The following is a 19,463-nucleotide window of genomic DNA, read 5'->3' as shown; positions in this document are numbered from 1 at the left end:
GTACAAGGAAGGAGCCATTTTGCAGCATTAAGGCTCAAATTATTTCAAATATATCCCTCCCGCTTTCTGGATCAATCATTTCCATTTACATCACCATCCACCTGGGCAGAAAACTGGCAGTTATGCTTTTATACAGATTAGATATTCAACATTCACTGATGATGTTTAGTGCTCAGACTCAGACACACCAGTTCAGAGCAGAAAATTATTGCCATTTTCCCCAGAGAAAAGCATTTGTGTTTGCTGAACAGAATAACTATTTTCCCCTACAAAAACTGCACTGGCTGAAGACCAAGAGCAAACAGATTTCAAACCTGTTCCAAAAACTTCCCCTTTAAATGCCCCTGGAAGAAAAGAAAGAGTTCCTATTGGAATTACTGCTAGAGCTTAAAGACCTTCACATATCAAGACCTGGAATTATTCAGTTATTCTGCACTGAAAGAGCAATTTCAGAGCAGTTGTAGAGGTATTTTTAAACATTAATTAGTAAGCTTCTCTCTCACTCCTAGGTCTGTGAGAACACATTCTGCACAAGTGGAATCAAAGCTAGGCTTGTAGAGGAATTAACACTTGAAGTCTTTGAGGATTTTGTTCTTTTTCCTCTCAACACAAAGACATTGCTAATTCTCACACACGCATCAACACACCATCCCAAGGCAGCCTGACTCACAGCGCACACAAAAGCCTTGTACTCACCCACTCAGAGGACGGAGATGAGGCTAGCATCAAGAAACAAACCATATCCTGCCATGCTGGAGACAAAAGCAAAAATCAAACTTCTACAGCCCTCAAACAGGGCACAAAAACTGTGCCACAGCTCAGGCTGAAGCTGCCCTATGTGGAGGCCAGCCCTCTTCATACTCATCACCTCCAGCTGCAGGAGGACCAGCACCTGCTGCACGTTACCAGCCCAACCCCGCCTGCTTGACACAGCTGTGCTGCAGGCTGTGGGCTCCAAGGCCATGTCCCCAGCATCAGGCAGGCTTGCTGCTGGTTACTCACCATGTCTTTTTTGGGGGATAATTTCAGGGATACTCCTGTGCACCCCTGGAGCTTTGTGCAGAGGTAACACCAGACACACAACATCAGGATTTGTCTCTTTGGAAGCCTCAGGGCAGCTCAGCTCACTGCTTTTAGACTTTTTTATTCTATGAAAAAATGTTCTAAGTTCAATTATTATTTTTTTTTTCCAACTCAGAAGAAATTGCTTAAATATTTGGATTCTTATCAGGTTAAAGCGTTCAGGATTTTGAACACCTTAACTTCTTTCTTTGTGCCAGCACGTGTATGTAGTACATGTACAGCAACAAACCAATTTAACAAGCCCACCACTTGCAAAGACTTACCCACAGATTTGAATGAGTATTCACTTAAGCTTGGTAAACACATTGAGACCAGGTGAACGTCACTGATGTAATTTAAACGATGCTGTAAAATACTCAGCTGTGACTTCAATCCAGCAGCACAATTCAAGGCTCACTGCTATGCCCGAAGGAGAACCTCCATATACCTGTTCTGTGTTGTGCTACAGCAGCTTCCCACTCTTGCTGCTCTCACCCACCATTCCCATTTTCAATTGCCTAAAGAGAAATCACCTACAAGGCAGGCTGATAGATTATTCCTAAGAATTAGGCTGGAATCTTGGCATTCTTTGTCTGATCTACTGAGCAGAAGGCATTTCATGAACACTACTTGCTCCCTTTCTTAAAAATCTTTAAGCTCTTCCAGGTTTCCTTCAGTAAATTGGAGACTATTGTGCACGTGGAAAAAATAAGATAAGCATCTGCTATAATCAAACATTTCAGTGCTGTTAGTTTGGAACAAAAAATGTATAAAGTGTACAACGTAATTCACATCAGATGGAAACTGTGCTGCGTTTTTTTAAATAATAGTTGAACAGAGTCCTTCCCTTACTGTTACATTTCCTGATATGCTTTTCAGTCATCTATGGACAATGCTTCCTTTGTGAGAAACAGTGATACTGATACAGCATAGAAATACTGCATACAGAATTGAAGTTTTTTCATTTACAGATACTATGTTCACCTCTACCAGCACGAGCAGGGTTAGCTCTTATTTCAAAAGTCAGACTGAATGGACTTAAAAGAAAGACATATTTCTTTCCAGGAATGAAACAATTAAGCAGCCAGGATTTGTTCCTGTTTGGGAATCTCTTCCTTAGGAAATAATAAACGGTACAAATGGGTTTTACATGGGTGCCCATCTCCTGACTTATGTCTCAGTGAAGGTCCTGAGTGGTACCTGAAGTGCTCTTTCTTCCTCAAATTATGAAACGAGGAGGAATTCAGAATTTGAAAGTAGCCCATTGAAATAACCCAACCATGTTTGCTAATGGACCACTTTACTGCTTTCAGCAAGGGAATGCTATAAGATTCCTTAATCTACCTGCAATTTGATGATTTCAACTTGCTTTCAGCAACCAGGTATGTGCACGAACTGTATTCCCTGACGAGCCAGCCACCCATGCGGGACTGATCAGCATCCTACCTTGGGTGTATCAGAAATGCAATGATATGACAAATTCTCTTCTGGCTGTTAACACAAAGCAGGTGTAAAGTGGAAGAATAAAAAATGCCAGCCGTCATGGCAGATACTGGAGAAGAGGACTGTGAACAAAGGGCTAACAGAAAGGATCCCTAGGGCCTGGCATTCTGCAAATAGGTCTGTCTGAAAGGCCTTTCCTTTCCCCGGCAGACAGTCAATCACAGGATAATTCATTCCAATTGTATCACATTGAACTGTTAGTTGGGTTACACCTAGAGCTATGTTTCATCAGTCTTCAACAAGTTACAAGACATCAGAGTAAACTTTTCCTCACCCACAGCTCCACAAAGCACATTTGCTGGTCTCAGCAGGATGATCTATCTGTATTACTGCACAAACGACAGCCAGACTCAAAACATTCTTCACGTCTTCCGAGTTTTATATGGCTCTTGTCTACATATGTATGTCCCACCTGGTACCAAAGAAGGATATGTGTGTTTGAAATATGCTTTCTGCCTTTTTAGGCTCCTGATTAGCTTTGAAAATACCACCTGCAGAGATGACACTCAAAATCACAGGACTGTTTTAGGACATGTACCACTGATGCCATCTACACAGACTGGTAATACCAAGAAAGCACACTCTCACCACTCAAGGCAGCAATCAAAACTGAAGATTTCTGACTGATTTGCAAAGTAGCAAAGAAATGATGTCCCCAGGCTTCTGATCCCTGGTGAAGGACATTAAGATTAGCAATTGTCTCAGTACTTTTAAGAAATGGCTTAGGCCACAGCTTAGAAAAACAGGAGACTGCTTTTGATGTAATCATCACTGGTGAACTTCTGCTTGCTCATTTGTGCTCCAAGGTAGTATTATGTCACGGTCAATTTAGATGCACTGAAACATTAGAGTTAACTGACTGTAATGCCATCTTCCCAACGTTTATTGCAAGCTATCTCAACTAATGCAGCAGAATTGCACAGAGGAACAAAATTTCCTACGTGCATGCATTGCAGATAATGACTTTAGTTTGCATCCAGCTGTGCAAAAGTTGCACTGAAGTACAATAGTAGGACACCTCAGGTGTGGTGTAAGATGCAACCTTCTCAAAAGTCAGGGCGACACATCTTGCCCTCCTTCACTCAAGCAAGGCCTCAAACTCTCCTCTAGTGTGTCAAGACCTGAAGCTTAACGTCCTGTTCAATATCTCTCTTTCAGAAATCACACAATGAAATCATTTCTAAAGGCCACTGCCGGCAGCGCACATGAAATTCGAGTAAAAGTGCAGGGCCCTTGCTTTTTCTGAGATGAAAATTGAAAAATTATTGTTTTCTTAGGCAAACTATTATCTGGGGCAGTGGTGCTTTATTCTATAGCAGACAATAATCACTGATTTATCTTCAGTCTCACTAATAAAAGCAAAAAATGTTGCTATGGTACCTTCTGCTGGTACCTCTTCAGTCAGCTTTGTAATTTCCAGTGCCCTCTGAGTTAGTAGAATCCAAGCACTGTAATTGCCTCTCTTGCTTGGCACAGTCCTGAACTGAAGTCCACTCAGGCTGATAGGAGCCCTTACTCCAACAGTTTGGAGAAATATGCTCTGAAACCTACCAAAGTTAATAACAGAATATTCACTCACTACACTCGATCCTGAGTTAAGATTTTCTTTCTCATGCCTGATCCATGACCTGTGCTCTCTATGAGAGCTTATCTGCAGCTACATCTTTCCCATTTTTGCTCTGAGGCCTTTACACAGAATGTTTTCAAATACAGACCACATGTGTTTTAATATACTGAACTTAAATTTCATTTTACAGAACCCAAGCAACTGTACTTAGTAATTTCTTTTCCCTTAGATCTACCCATTTGTTTTTTGCTTTTTTGCTTTTTTTTTTTAATACCAGCCATGTACTTACTGTACTTCAATTTTCTGATGTGGCCTCACTTCAAGTTTTGACATTTTGCTGAAAAGCTTCAACAGCAATTAGTCAAAACACGATGGGATTTTGATTTTCAGCTTAATCCATACCAGAGCATAGACCGAAGCAGTTTTCTTCCAGTGAATCCAGACTTTCTAATTACACTGACTAATCACAGGAGTTGTAAGAGTGTTAGAGGTGGAGCAGTGCCTCTCTGGGTGCATGGCCCAGCCTAATGAGCAGGATTCAATGCTCACTGAAGCTAACTGGCAGTTTCCACACCAGCAGCTGTGCAAGAAAGCACGTGGGAAGTAGGCTCCCCTCCCTCCCTTGGGAAACCTTGGCTCCATTTCACAAGTTCTCATCGACCCCCCCTGCATTTAGACTTCTCTCTTTCCTTTAGAATCAGCTTTGATGATCTCCCAACACTTTCTGGTTTAACCTTTTGCTACTTTTAAGAAATATGCTGACTGTAACCAATTGAATTAACTTACCCAGAGCTGAGCAGCAATGTCTCCAGTGGTTATGGCACAGACTGGATGACCAGAAACTGAGACTGATGTAGGGCTTCATCTCCAATCTCATTGCTAAAGGAGGATCTTTAACTCTATCCCTTAACCGGTGCTGAGTTAACTCTGAATCCTGAACATGCCTAGGGCCTCTGGGCTTTAAAATCCATGCAGCTGCCATCTCGCTTCTAAACACAGAAAATACTGTTTCTGTAACACTGTTCATTTTCTCCCATTTTGGGAATGTTGCATCTGTACTGGAGATGCACAAATACTGAAGATCCCAATTCAGATATTCATACAAAACTTAAAGCCAGACAGATTTCCAGGAACCAGGACAGAAGCCGTGCACAACCCAGCATGTTCCTCATGCTGGGGGGAAGATCCGCAGGAGATTGCAGCCTGCACTGCCAGCACTGTTTCAGCCAGGGACAGAGCGATTCCAACTACCATGACAAGTCAGTTTTCCAGATGGCAAGTGCTATCAGCCAGCAGCAGGAGAGGTGCCCAGGCCAACATGCAATACATGGCCACACAAGCTGTAACAGCAGTGAGACAACACAGTGTGAGCCAATGAGCCTGTGCCCTTAGCTAACAGTGATACAAATCAAGAACCATGCCATAAAATTACAGAACTTCTCTCCCCTGTATTTACACATAAAGGATAACTACCTTTAAAAACATCCCCCAGGCTGCAGCAAAGTTGCCCACGTCAGCATTGCCTCTAAAGCATCCCTGAAAATCTCTAAATGACGGAGAGGGAAGTATGACAAAATTTCTGTTGAAGTTTGTGTTCATTTCCAACCTAAAAAGATCGAAACTAGGAAAATATGGAATTCTGTAACATAATCACCTACCTGAAAACAAGAGTGCATATATAATCTAAGGGCTAGCTCAGCTCCCACTGAAGCAAAGGGGAATTATCCCAGTGTGACTATAGCAGGACATACAGACCATACACTGCAACAGCAAAGCTCCTTGAGAGACTCAACATTTTGCTAGGGAAGCTCACCCTTGAAATGCAATTCCCATTGTCCTTTGTATCAGGGAGAACACTTTATGCTGGCTCTGATTAGCTGACAGGGAAGAGCTGAATTAAAAGCAATGGCAGAATGAAGGATAGACAGTTGTTGCCATAAAATCACTAGGTGATGGTTTCCAAGGCCCAGGAATTTATTCTCACCATCAGTAGTTGAAACTATCCCAGCATCCTGGGTGCTGCTGGCACAACACTGTGCAGCCATTAAAAAGCTGAAGAACACAGCACAACCAAGTGCTGAAGGGACAAGCTTTAAAGCACCAACTTCAAGTCGATGTGATACATCAATACATAAGCATGTCTTTTATCCATAACACTGACCAAGCAATTCCCTTCATGTCCTCAATACTGCTGTATGGAATCAGCAGCTGTTTGAGATAATTAAGTACTTCAGATTATTTCATAGCTCCTTTTATAAATAAATTATGCTTTTATGGTATGCTTCACAAAACTGAACTACCCCATAGCAGGTAGGAAAATGGAAAAGGCCATGAATGTATAGGGGTGGAAAAGGAGAAATGGTAAAATGAAAGAAAATTTGTGACACGAAATCCTGTTCCTTACTTGCTTAAAATGTTTTTTCCTTTTTCTGAAACACCAGAACTTTCTATAAAACACACAGTTGGTAAAAACTATCTTTAATGCAAAAAACAAAAAACAAAAAACAAAAAAACCACAAACTTTTCTTCAAAAGGAATGGCAATAAATAAGTTGTGTTCAATAGGTACACTTTTTATTCTTACACAAATTCTAATGCAAAAATTTTGGATTTGGAAGTATCCTGACTACCTCACTTATTTGTTAATGTAAGCATAACAAGTTATCTGATATCACCTAGCTGAAGCTATTAGGCTGCAGTTAATAATTTACTGCTCATCTTTATTCTGAACATGAAAATCATGAACTGATTACAGGTTTTCTGCAGTCATCTGTGTCAATGACTACTCTTGCCACTCATTTCTGCCTCCTTTTCCATTCGTCTGTCAATCAGCTCTACTTGGTGATGCTGAAATAACATCCCATGTTGCACATGGGAGCACAAAGAGACTGCAAGAAGTCATAAACTGGAACAACTCTCAGGTTCTTTGCGTATCTGCTCTCATGCCTGCAGGTCAATAAAGGTAGAAAGGATGGCTGGATGTACGGAGATACCAGAGTACTAAACAGGATGCATTTCACATATACCAGGCACAGGGCTACATCCCCCTTTTTGACACCTGGCTCTTGCTGACACAAGGGTATTTTGGCAGCTTCACACAGGCAGTGCAGGGCCACGCTTTGCACAGTATAGCTATGATACCAGCCAGTGATGTGAACCTGACGTGCTTTGTCCACAAGACCCCATATACAAAGTGCTTCTGTATCACTGCACAGAAGGTAATGCATGCTGTTTGGCTGCATGGACTGCCAACATTCTAAGGTATTTCCTTGTTGTAATACTTACCCTGTGTAGTAAATATAGCAGAGATCTTTATAGCAAAGGAACACCTCAAAAGATTTCCTTAAAAAGGTTTCTCGTTGCACATGAAAAACTCCTGTTGACAGAGGACAGAAAGGCAAATATTGATAAAATAACTGCTCCACCCTAAGGATTTGGAAAGAAATGGAATAGCAGCAGGTGCCTCCTGGCAAGGTAGATGCTAACATATGAGTCCAGACGAACTTCAAGATTTGCAGCAGCTTTACCCATTTTTCCATCACACATCAAGAATGGATTACTCATAGTTTCCTGCTATCTGCTAAACCAACAGTTAGTTAAGTCATGGTAAAAAGCCAGGATATTTGGCTGTATTTATTTTCTTACAGCCTGTGTTTTTAGTCTTGTAAGAAACCATTCGACAGCTTTATCTCTAGCTTTGAAAAACCTACCGCCAAATCCCTGTGCTTGGCATGGCTGCCTTAGGAAGGGGGGCAGGAAAAGCCTGTCTAATTTCAGAGCTTTGCTGACAAGATAGCACCAGTACATCCAGCCACAGGACAGGCCTCTCACGCTCAGTAGGACAGATCATTTACCAGCAGTACGTACTGCACTATCATGAAGGCAATGGAAATGTACAGTGTTTGCATTCTATTCTGAAGTCACAAATCGATACACTAAAAAGGACAACTATAAGTCAGAAAATTGGTCCCTTTTTGTTTGCTTTTAGTATAATGATTCTGTTGGTGTTTTGTTTGTTTGTTTGTTTGTTTTTTGTGTTCTTTTGTTTCTTCATTGTTTTTAATTACAAATGAGCATTGCATCTTCAGTATTTTTCCTACCACTCTGAAGGCAGATTTTTCCCTTGGTGAGTCTGGTAAAGTATCTTCACTCCAGAAACAGAGACTTTAAGAAAACACATCACAGCTTAGCAAATCAAAAGGTATTTGAATTACTAATTCCCCTTGGTTTCAATGTGTGTGAACGGTCTGAATAATTCTGAGATCTTGGGGTGAAAATAGAGGACTCGCTAAAAATATGTCCTGGTTGTACTTGCTTCAGCTCTTACACCTCAGGATAGGGTACCCCAAATCTCTGTCATTTTTCCCAGAGCTCTTCCATTCTGCCAAGCAGAGAAGCAGTTATTTTTTCTGCTGGCTGCCTGCTGATCTCCTCAAGACAGCTTTGAAATTTTTCCAGTCCACCTCCCTGATTTTGGTGATGAAAAGGGACTGGGAGAATGACACACTCACATCCACGTAGAGTCACATCTGCAGGCAATTCTCCAGTATTCAATCTTTTGATTTGGCTGCAGAGAAGTAGGTCTTGATTGCATAAAACTTTGAAGTTTAACATTCATTTGAACATGTGCTGCCAGGCAGTGTCATTGCCACGTTCATACCAGAAGTTGATCATCCAATGAAAGGAGGTCTGCTTATATGTTTTCTTCCACTTTTGCTCATACAGGGGAAAGAAAAGGGAAATTAACAAATGAAAGTGCCAGATGTGACAAATAGTTATAAAAGTAAGACAAGAAAGGGTCCAGATCAATTGTGTCTGCTGATTTGGAATAAGCCTGATATTGTCTTTTCTATTGTAGAGTTACTTTGACTCCGACAGTAAAAAAGATTTATTAGGGAACAGAAAACCTGAGTTTCTCATCACTGAGCCTTTACATTCATATGACAGTATTGTTTCTTGTACACAGTTGCATGATAGTACCAAAAGAACAACATAAATCCCCTCTGGTACTCGTCAGTCCACATTCAAAGATGTGAAGTATTTGCTATACAAGATTTATGCACCAAGGTGATTCTCTAACAAATTATGTCAAGACATCTGAAAGTCATCATTTCTGTGCACACACATGCATTTTAAAAGAAAATCTACACAAGGATCAAAAACAAGATTAAACCACATCTGCTTGGGTTTAAACTACATTGTCTGCAGAGTTCAAAGTTGTTTCCCTTCATCTAAAAAAAATGTACCCAGCTGTTTTTTATCTTAAATTCCTACCACTATCAAGGAGCTGTTTTCATTGGCCAACTAATGTTATTTCTAGAAGTTGAGCTAGTTGGGAATGGAGCTAAGTAAGAAAATATGCTTTATTCATCAAAGGTCTACCCTCTGTGACTTGACTTGGCACACTGTGAAAATTAATAGAGAGGTTTCATCAGGTTTTAATGGGAGCAGTGTATCTACTGTATGTCATCATGCCATAAATTAGCTCCTCAATCTTTTTACACAAGTAATTGACTACAACTGACGCCGATAAGAAAAACACAAGAAAGAATGAAATGGAAGAGACAGAAATTGTATAACAAACAAATACAGCACAAATTCTATACATGAGAAAGATAAATATTTTGGAAACTGTCATCAATCAGTAAATGTTCTGGATAAATGCAGGTGTTGTAGCAGTAGTGCTAAAACAGTGTCAGCTACCACTGACAAATGTACACAACCCGGTACACATGTACGTGTATGTATACATGCATACACACACCTAGGAACTGAGGACCTTGAATGCCTGAGGCTCTTTGTTAAACATAGAGTATAACAGGTAGTACAACAGGACAGCTTCCATCACATTGCAGTGCTGAGTGTTCAAGTGAGAAAGAAATATGAAGTTAATCTAAAGGCATAAGATGCAACAGCTGCAAGCCAAACAATCAATTTCTCTTTTCTTTATACCCTCCAAGTAGTATGAAAAGGTCTTTTTCACAGAGCAGAGACCTAGTTGCACTCCATTGAGAACCGGCCAAAGCCTCTCCTGAACCAGGTTATGTCCTAACTCACAATCTCCTAAATCCTAAGGCCAGTCTGGATTCACAAACTGAGCAGAAAAGAAGCAGTTCTCAGAGCTACCCACTGCCCTTCCCAAAACATACAGCCAGGGAAAGAGGCACGCACTGTGCTTCCAGCCAGGAGCCCTGCAAGAAGCTGCAAACCCCTGCAGAGCTCAAGCAGCCAGGAGTTGTGCAGGCTGGGAACTGAGGGCCCCAATCCTGAATTTTAGGAGCTAAGCACCCTGTAGTTTTCTTCACTTTGCAGACCTGTCCCTATTCTTTCTGATGGCAGGAATATAACTCGTTTTTATTATGCAGCAACAGGAAAACTGAACAGTTGGGCACCCTACAGCTGGTCTACTAACATCACAATCTCTTCAATATGTTCATTATTCAGTTGTCACAGATTCATACATTTGATAGCTCTGGATCTGCAGATCATTCATATCATGACCTAACAGCTGGCATTTCATGCCATAACGCTGTAACTATGTACCCATAATGTACAGAACATATGGAGCTAACTTTGCTTACCAACTGAGTAAATACTATTTGCTCCACAGTGAAATACAAGTTTACACCTTTCCAATTTACATTTAACATTGTGTGGGATAAACCAATAAATCATTTGGCCTGGAAAGAGGAACAGTACCAGCTAATTTATGCAACTAATCAGAAACATATTATTTTTGTTGTTGTTTGTTTTCAGTGAAATCTTGAGCTTGAAAATATTTTGGGTGGTCTTTGCTCTACATTTGTTCCTCTTCTCTTTCAAAAATCCAGCAATTCAGAGTGACCCCTTTTTATCCTATCTGCTCCACACAAATAGACCAAAACAGTGATTCAGTCTGCTGACATCTGGCTGAGAGACCACTCACAGAAGGTTGGCCTGCTGCATGCTATACTGGATGAAACTATAACTGGATTATCCAAAGGGGGAAAGTTCAGGAATGAAAATAAATCAAAGTAAAGAACAATAAGAAAATATGCTGTCAATTTATTCAGACATCTTCTGGCATACAGCAAGAAAAATAGCCCCACCACTACTTAATGCAATTCTCCTTTTCCCAGTCACGGTAATATATGTTCCAACCACTGCCTGAAAATGAAATACAAAGCTGGCCAGACACAGAATTTACACAGCTCCAAGGGAATGTGTTCAATAATGCCCAAGTGACTTAGAAATTTACGTCAAATTTTCAAAGTCCCAAAGCTGCATTTAGGCCCAATTCCAGAGTTTAAGTTTCATGCCCTTCAGTATCTTTATGCATTTGGCTTAGGACAGCAAGCGCATTCAGCTGTAGTTACACAAGCTGAATTTTTATGGAAAAACCATGCAACTCCACGGGAGATCTTCCAATGAGCAGCCATAACGTGGCCTGGAGATTGCAACACAGCAAAATCCAATCTGTTTAAAAATTTGCTACCATTGAGCCTCACTGATGCTTCAGAGCCTTGCATGGGAGGTGAGCCGAGGACAGAAAATGAGCAGCAAAACCCCAGCTCTACCCACTGCACATAACAACTCCTTTCAGTGCTGTTTCAGGGAATTTCTTTCCCTTGCCCATATCAATACGCCCTTCATAATTTCAAAGACGGATGGATGCCCATTGTGGGGGCTGAGGTTTTTGGTTGAGTAATAGCAGTAAGGGCCATCCAACTATTCTGAACTTCAAATCTATGGAGGAGCTGGAGGGCAGCCCTTGGTGGATGGTTGGTCATAACTGTCTGTGCAGCAAATATTACTGTGTGTTCACTTTCTAAAGCATTTTTACATAGAAGAAGACAAGTCTTAGGAAAACAATTTACAGTAATCTGCAGCCCTTCACTAACCCTCACTGCAGACCTTGAAAACTCTGTGAACAAAGAATGAGTTTTGTTTAGAAAAATCTTATGAGTAAATATTGTATAATATATGGAATAGGTGTTTATAAGGCTTATGTGTATCTGACTCACATACATATGCTCACAGACATGCAAATTCCTAAGAGCCTTTTGCACCACTGACACTACAAGGGAAGACATAGGCATGCTATGGCAGCAGCACACTCTCACTAACAGTCCCCTTGTCATAGGAGAGAATCTCAATAGCCAGAAGCAACAGGCATCTCCAGTTGTGCAAAGATGGTTTTTGCCTACTGACTAGAGATCAGAGTATTCCCTTTTGCCTGGGCAACTCACACCACAGATAACATCAAACACTCAGCTTAGTATTCAGTCCTCTCAGTCCCACAGCGCTGCTAACAGTCCCACAGTCATTAAGCGCCTATTTTCAAGCATCTGAATACCAGAAAATATGAAAATTTTTCCCCAACAAGATTATAGTGTTTGACTTCAGTAGCAGTGCTTGTCTTATGCAAACTTTGAATGCTATAGTTATGGGAAGGCATTGTAACCTTCCTTGCCAGAGTGGTACAAAATTAAGGAGAACCCTTTTCAAACTACAGGGATGAACCATCTGTTGTCTTTTAAAGCACACACCCCAGAGCCAGCTATTCAGCTTCATTCTCACCTACAAAGCCCTGCAAGGAGGAGGTGTGATGGGTAACAGCTCTGCACCGCCCTCCTCAACGGCAGCGTATTGCCTTCCACAAGCAGCTTTAATAACAGAGTGCTCCGGGGGGAGAAACAGCCTCAAAAAAACCCTTTTGTTTAATCACTCAAAAACATTATAAACATTCCAAAAGAGCTTAATGATCTGAGGCACAATCTCGTTGATTGGAAAGCAATTTCAGAGTTACTTGCTGTCTGAATAGACACTTTTAAACATTCTCAGATCTCCAAAACGTTCTTATTATTTCTCCAACCGCAGGGCCTGTGAGCTCTGGTCAAGTGCTCTGACCTTACTGTACAAGGACTTGAAGATAGAAACCATCACTAAACAGTCTGCAATTAAAACAGGCCAAGAGACAAGGAAGGGATATAGGCAAGCCAGGGGTGCTTCCAAGGCACAGGCAACCACCCTGATAAGCTGTTGTGGTTTAACCCAGCAGGGCTCAGCAGCACACTCCTCCCCTTTCCCAGTGGGATGGGGGAGAGAATTGAGAAAAACAAAGTATAACTCACAGATTGAAATGCAACTGTTTAATAAGATAAAGAAAAGGAAAAAAAAATAATAATTACAACAAAAACACATATGTATAAATGTATACAACAAGTGAAGCACCCCCAGACCTCTGTACAACACTGTTTAGCAGCAACTATAAACATCAGTGTGTTATGGACATTGGTTTTCTCCTAGAGCATCATACCAGGCACTCTAAAGAAAATGATTCTGTCCCAGATTAAATAAGACAGTAGAGGCTGAAGGACTAATTAACACAGTACAAGCTCCTCACACCTCAGAAGTCTGATGTTAGCAGAAGATACAAAATGAATTGCTGTTCTTCAAGTAGAAAGGAGATATTTTAGTAGCTTGAATTATCACTGTGCAAGTGTAAAGAAAATATGCTTATTTTCTTTTTTATATACCAGGAAACATGTGGAACCTGGATAATATTTGTCCCAGCCTGCCAGTATTTTAAATTTATAGAACCCAAATCCTTTGGGGAATGTAATAAATTTGCATGCATTCTCAAGTGCTAATGCTTGCATCTTTAGATTAGCGGATCCATGTGCAAAAGCCCATATGTATAAGCACCTCTGCAGAGGCCTCGCACACATGGAAGCCAATGTGGGGGGATGCTTCGTATGTCAGCTGTGCTCAGCCTGCATTGGATCAGAAGCTCTTCACTCCGTGCTGGCACAGCTCCTCAGAGGGCATCTCCTTTGAGGATCGATCAGCACCAGCAGTACACAGTTCCTCATTTGATTAGCATGCATCATCTAAGATGCAATAAAAAGGCTTTCCAGGCTCTGTTACCCATTAAAACACTAACGTTTCTCTTTTCAGATGATGCTAAAATTTGGTCTTAAGAATACCAGCCACAGCCCACTCTGTTCTACAATGACCGAGTCTTTCTCACCAGTGCATTTAAATAATGAAAAATTCTCACTTCCAGTTATCTTTTCATTATAATTGTTCTATTCACTGTCTCCTGATGCAAGTCAAACCAATTTATACATTGAACAAGAATTTGTGTTTTGCAAATATTTCCTGAGAACCTTTTCCTCAACAGAAGCATTTGAAAGCTAGCCTATTTCTATGATATGAAGGCCTTTTTTTTCCCCTCATCCTCATGCACACGTGCTGCAGGAAACAAAGCTAACATCTGACCCAGGAATATCAAAATCCCATGAGAGCTGTCAGGGCAGTTCCCTCCAAAGCGTGCACATAGCCAGGGGTTTGTACCTGCAAAACCTGCTGTCTGCGTGTGGATCTGTGACATGCAGACTTGAAGCAGCCCACACCTGCGCGCTGTGCTAGCAGAAGGTGGCAGTGTTGGATCCACCATCTCGCCGAGCCACAGCAAGCAGCAGCTGGCGGAACAAACGCAGCTTTAAGAGTGACAAATGACACATCCGCTGCTCGATCAGTCATCAGACATATTGTGATCTCTGTCAGGCGGCTGCAATCAAAATCTTTAATACTGAATTATCTGTTTTGTTTCTAAACTACTACTACTACTAATTTAAAAATCATCTCACTAACGCTGCTGGGGAGGTGGGAACCAACAGAGCCACAGACCATTAGCCCTGCTAGAGGGAATGTCTTTTATTTTGGGCATAGCCCTTGGGGTGCCCCAACCATTTCAGGGCTTGCCAGGGTCCTGTCTGGCTGCAGTATCATTTAGGCACCAGGATAAGGAACACCTTCAGAAAATGAGATGCTTGTTCTCAAGTCAGTTAAGTCTTACAACAGCAAGTGGAGCCACGTCTAGGTATCCTTGAAAATGTGAGCTTCAGTATGAGCCCGCTGGCCTCACCATCTGGTGCAGTCAGTCCCAAAATCAACACTGGATTCAGGGTTTGCACAGAAACACTAGAACTTCCCCTTCCACCACAGGACACCGTGTCCAGGTGGTGAACTTCTGCCTCATGTCACATCTGAAGGACTCAGGCACTAAGGAGCAGCTTGCAGGCGCTTGTTCACCCACTCTGTGGAAATGCTGGAGGAAGTGGCTGCTGCTCCGACAGTCACAGGCAAACAATCTGGCTCCCAACAGAAACATAACACCAGCTGATTCCGAGCTCTTTAGCATATGAATGTGTAAATTTGCTGTGACAGGTGGGATGTTTCAATGACTTTCAATAGAAAACCAACTGCTACTCACTCATCGTTGGAAATTTCTCTCCGAAATGCCAAATACTGGTGCCCCATGCTGGGGAACGGAGCTCTGAATTGGTTTTTAAAAAGAGAGAGCGAGAGCAACAAAAATCAATGCCCCTGCTGGGTGATTTCCTGATCAGAGCACAACTAGCAAAATATTTGTTCATGCAAATGTTTCCTGCCATGAACAGCTTAACAATATCAATGTGTTTCATGCAGGCAAATAAACAGCAAATAATGGAAAGCACATGAGGCAAATGGAAGTATTTGGAATCCTCCAAATCGCAGCAATCTTCACTTTAAGGAAACACTCAGGGAGTCCAGCAGCCCAGCACTGACCTCACTCTGTAATACAGCCAGGGCAGGAAGCAGCTTTGGAAGAGATTTCCAAGACAGCTGAGCTCTTACACCTCTTTGTCAGACCTTCAGGGGGATTCTGCATGGAGCAAATATTCCAGCGGCAGCTGCAGGACACTGAGCCTCAGCAAGGAGCTCAGGCTGTCCCTCCCCATGCTGGGCCCCAGCCTCCCTTCCCAGCCAGCTGCACCCACCCTGCTTCAATGGGGTGCATAGCCAGCTCTGCAGGGCTGGAAGGTCTGACCTGCTGTCCACCGTGTGTTGGGATGCTCCTGGCTTCAGGAAGCTGCAGGGCGCTCCTCCACTGCTGCTCTGCTGCTGCAGGGCAGCTTGCACACCAAGCACTGGAGCCCTGAGTCTTTGGGCCACTCCACACCACCACTTGCAAGTATGAGTGGCAAAATCTCACCAGATGAGTCTCCTGGAAAGTATCCATAGGATGTGGACACGTTTCAAGGACTTGCTCATACTTTTTGGTGGCTCCTATCCAACAGCCAGCACACAGAAAAAGAGCCTGTGTATTTTCACTCTGCTGCAATAATAGAGAAAAGTTCCCATCTGTCTCCTACAGCTCTGTTCCCCATCCAAGAGGAGTAACAACAGATCTCCAGCTGATTCTGCTTGGCTGCAAGAAGTGCAAAATGGCCCAGTGGTCACATCAGCAGTTCAGGACAGTCCTGAAATCCTCATTGGGTCCTACTCCCCACAGCCACCTCAGTCCCCCTACCATTACCACCTTCAGTCCCTGTTTCAGTTTGCTTCAACTTGTTTTTATTAACATGAACACAAACAGAGAGGCTCAGAAATTACACTACCCAAGTGACACAACTGAAGACAGATGCATATACCAATGCCTAGGAGACCTGCAACAACGTGAGCTAGAACAGAGCGTTTCTTTCCTCTTTCTCTGGGCAGAATCAGTACTCAAGGGACAGAAGTGACTTTTCTTAGAACTAGATGAACACTATTTGCAATGACCTAGCAGAGTCATGCTCTAAGTACACCAAGTGCTACACTAAGTGAAACCAAACAAATGAATGAAAAAAGATTAACAGCTCTGAAGCTAAAAGACATGAAGCCTTTTATGTCTCTCTCTCCAGGATATCTGGGACATTTGTTGTGAACACAAGTGTACTGCACATGATTACAATTTATTGAATTAAACCCAGAATAGTTTCTGTTGTATAAAGTAGCACTTTCTTCTCTTATAATGCAGATGAAATGGTGAACTTCAATGCCCATCTGCAATACCGTGTTCCATTACAAATACATTGAGCAAATTAAACTAAGCTCATCTGGAATGTTTTTTCTTCTGGTTTGGTTTTTGAGGTTATAAGCAGGGCTTCAGGCAGCTGCTGCAATCAGTCTGTAAGTTAAATGTTGGTTTCATGGTGGTTGATGACCTAACAGAAACTGCAAATGTTGAACACTAGGGGAAAATAGTAGAATCCTGTTTAACAATGTTACATTTCCCTTCTTTTTTTTTCCCTCCTCCCCCCCCCCCCTTTTTTTTTTGTCTGAAGAAATTGCTTTTCTAAAAAGAGAAGGAAAACTTCTGCCATTCTGGAGCAACAGCCCCACAGCCTTTGGTTTCAACCCATAAAAAGCACAGTGGGGAGATTCATTTTGCTTAACAATCAACTGGAAAAGTTTCCTTTAAACAAGATACACTGCATTTAGCTTTGAAGTTCAGATGTTAGCTTCAGTTTGAATCTAACAGCCAAGGAAGTTTTGAATAGCACACTGGCAGCTTGGCTTTGCCTGCAGTGGAAGATTTATGCGTGGGCATTTAGCCACAAATCCTTGTGAGTACCATGGCCCATAAGCAAAATGGCAGTGAATGCACACAAACTAACAACACACACCAAAGCTGCTGCTAATGTTTACATTACTCCCAGAGCTGCCTTGTCTCCCTGCTAGCAGCTCAGCACATGGCAGCATTCACCAGGGAGTGCTTGCTGGCGCAGGCAATGTAGTGATAGCAGTGAGCAATAGCGGGCACAGAGGGAGCTGAGGAATTCCACTTCTGAGATGCACAGAGGATGTGCAGCTCTGGCCAGGCAAACAGGGATCAGGTCAGACTGGGAAGAAGTACAGAACTGCTGTATCCCTACTCTGGGAAATGCTGCAAGGAACAGTAACAGCTAGGCAACCTTGGACTTGCAGGGAAGCTGCATGGGAATGCACAGAGATACAGCCACTGTAGGCCCTCCCATGCAGGGAAAGTGTGCCAGGGACTATGCAGCATTTCTCATCTGAAGTGTATCAGATACGGCCTGACACATCAGAAATTATGATTTACATCTAGCGTTTCAGAAAGCTCTTGCACAGATTGTTCATCTTGTTTGGTCCTGCTCACCCAAAATGCATCCAAAATACATCAGCTACCAAAAAGACAACTTCAAAGCTACAGGAAAAGAAAAAAAAAAAAAAGTAAAAAAAAAAACAAAAACCAAACAAACCAATAAATAAACATCTAAAGCCCAAATGGAGGCAGACAACTACACACAGTGCTCCAGGAAGTGTCACTTTACAATACGCAAAGTCTGTGGAGGTGATGACATTAACACTCACAGCAGAATGTTGCTCCCAATGCTGCTAAGAAGCAGTTGAGAAGCCCACAGCTCTGCTCCAAGGTGTCTCTTGAAGTCTCTTGTATTGTTTTGCACTTCCATGACAATAGCTCACTGTAGCTCTCTCATAACACTGCATATTGTGAAATCAGTTATTAGCTAAGATAACAGGGTAGAAAATAACCCTGAGCCTTCTTCCTTAGATCTTGGAAAACTGTTTGACTCAGCTCTATTTTGTTACCATGAATGCAAGAAAAAAATAGGCACTGAAAGAGTTTACAAACCCTTTTCATGTGGAGAGAAGGAACGTGAGTTTCCTTTAATCTTTCATAGCTTGTGTGTGTTAACTGCACACTTAAAGAGTGCCAGCTGATCTGAATTTTGCAAGGGATATTCAGGGACCACCAGAGTCAAAGACGGCCTGTTCTCGTGATGAGAAGGCAGCTGCAGCAGCCAGAGCAGAGGTGACTGTGAGGAATGTCATCTAGAAAAAGACAATGTACTGAGACTCCCACAAGAGCAGGCGCTAGCTGAAAGACCTGGAGGCTGATGTCTCACACTCACAAGTTGGGTCTACCATATAGCATAGGAAGGCAGGCTTTCCTGCTCTCCTCTGCTCATTCCATACCTACAACATGCCAGGAGGGAGGAAAAAAACTGTCTCACTTAAGCACAGGTGCTTTTGCAAAGAGCGCAGTTTTTACTCCACTGATAAGGAGCAACTTTAGTTTGTGATGGGTGGCTCCCTGTGAAAGGAAAGATTAATTATTATTTAAGATAGAAGAAAGTTTAAAAATGGGATAAAGCACAGGTGAAGAAAGCAGCCAACAGATTATGTCCCTAAAGTCCCAGGGCTGCCACTGTTACAGAATAGCTAGACTTACACTTCAGCCAACCTTTGATCACTTCTCTCAGTCAAAGTATTGAAACATTTTTTAAGTACTTTCAATAGTTTCATGTTATTCTGAACATCTCAGAATCATAGAATGGTTTGGGTTGGAAGGGACCTTTAAGATCGTTCAGTTCCAACCTCCCTGCTGGATGCAAGAAAAGCTTCCTTGCAAGGACAGATTTTAGTAAAGAGATACTTGCACAATGAGCAACTCCTGACAATGGGATGCCTACTGTTGTGCCACTGCAGACAAC

The 19,463-nt window shown here is 42.1% G+C and overlaps 1 protein-coding gene and 1 long non-coding RNA gene across 2 annotated transcripts in view; one reads left to right on the top strand and one right to left on the bottom strand.

The window, feature by feature from the left end:
• Window positions 1–843, bottom strand: part of LOC128078629 (uncharacterized) — a 99,371-nt gene extending 98,528 nt beyond the window's left edge. The window contains exon 1 of the long non-coding RNA XR_008205738.1: window positions 697–843. This is a non-coding gene — a long non-coding RNA (uncharacterized LOC128078629). The remainder of the gene's footprint in view (window positions 1–696) is intronic.
• SHQ1 (SHQ1, H/ACA ribonucleoprotein assembly factor) overlaps window positions 1–19,463 on the top strand; it is a 1,172,872-nt gene that overhangs the window by 852,326 nt on the left and 301,083 nt on the right. The window lies entirely within an intron of this gene.

This window comes from Tympanuchus pallidicinctus, unplaced genomic scaffold (genome assembly GCF_026119805.1).
Source record: "Tympanuchus pallidicinctus isolate F22 unplaced genomic scaffold, pur_lepc_1.0 scaffold17, whole genome shotgun sequence".
In the NCBI taxonomy this organism is placed as follows: domain Eukaryota; kingdom Metazoa; phylum Chordata; class Aves; order Galliformes; family Phasianidae; genus Tympanuchus; species Tympanuchus pallidicinctus.
Note: the sequence above shows the minus strand (reverse complement) of the source record. Positions and strands in the feature narration are given on the sequence as shown.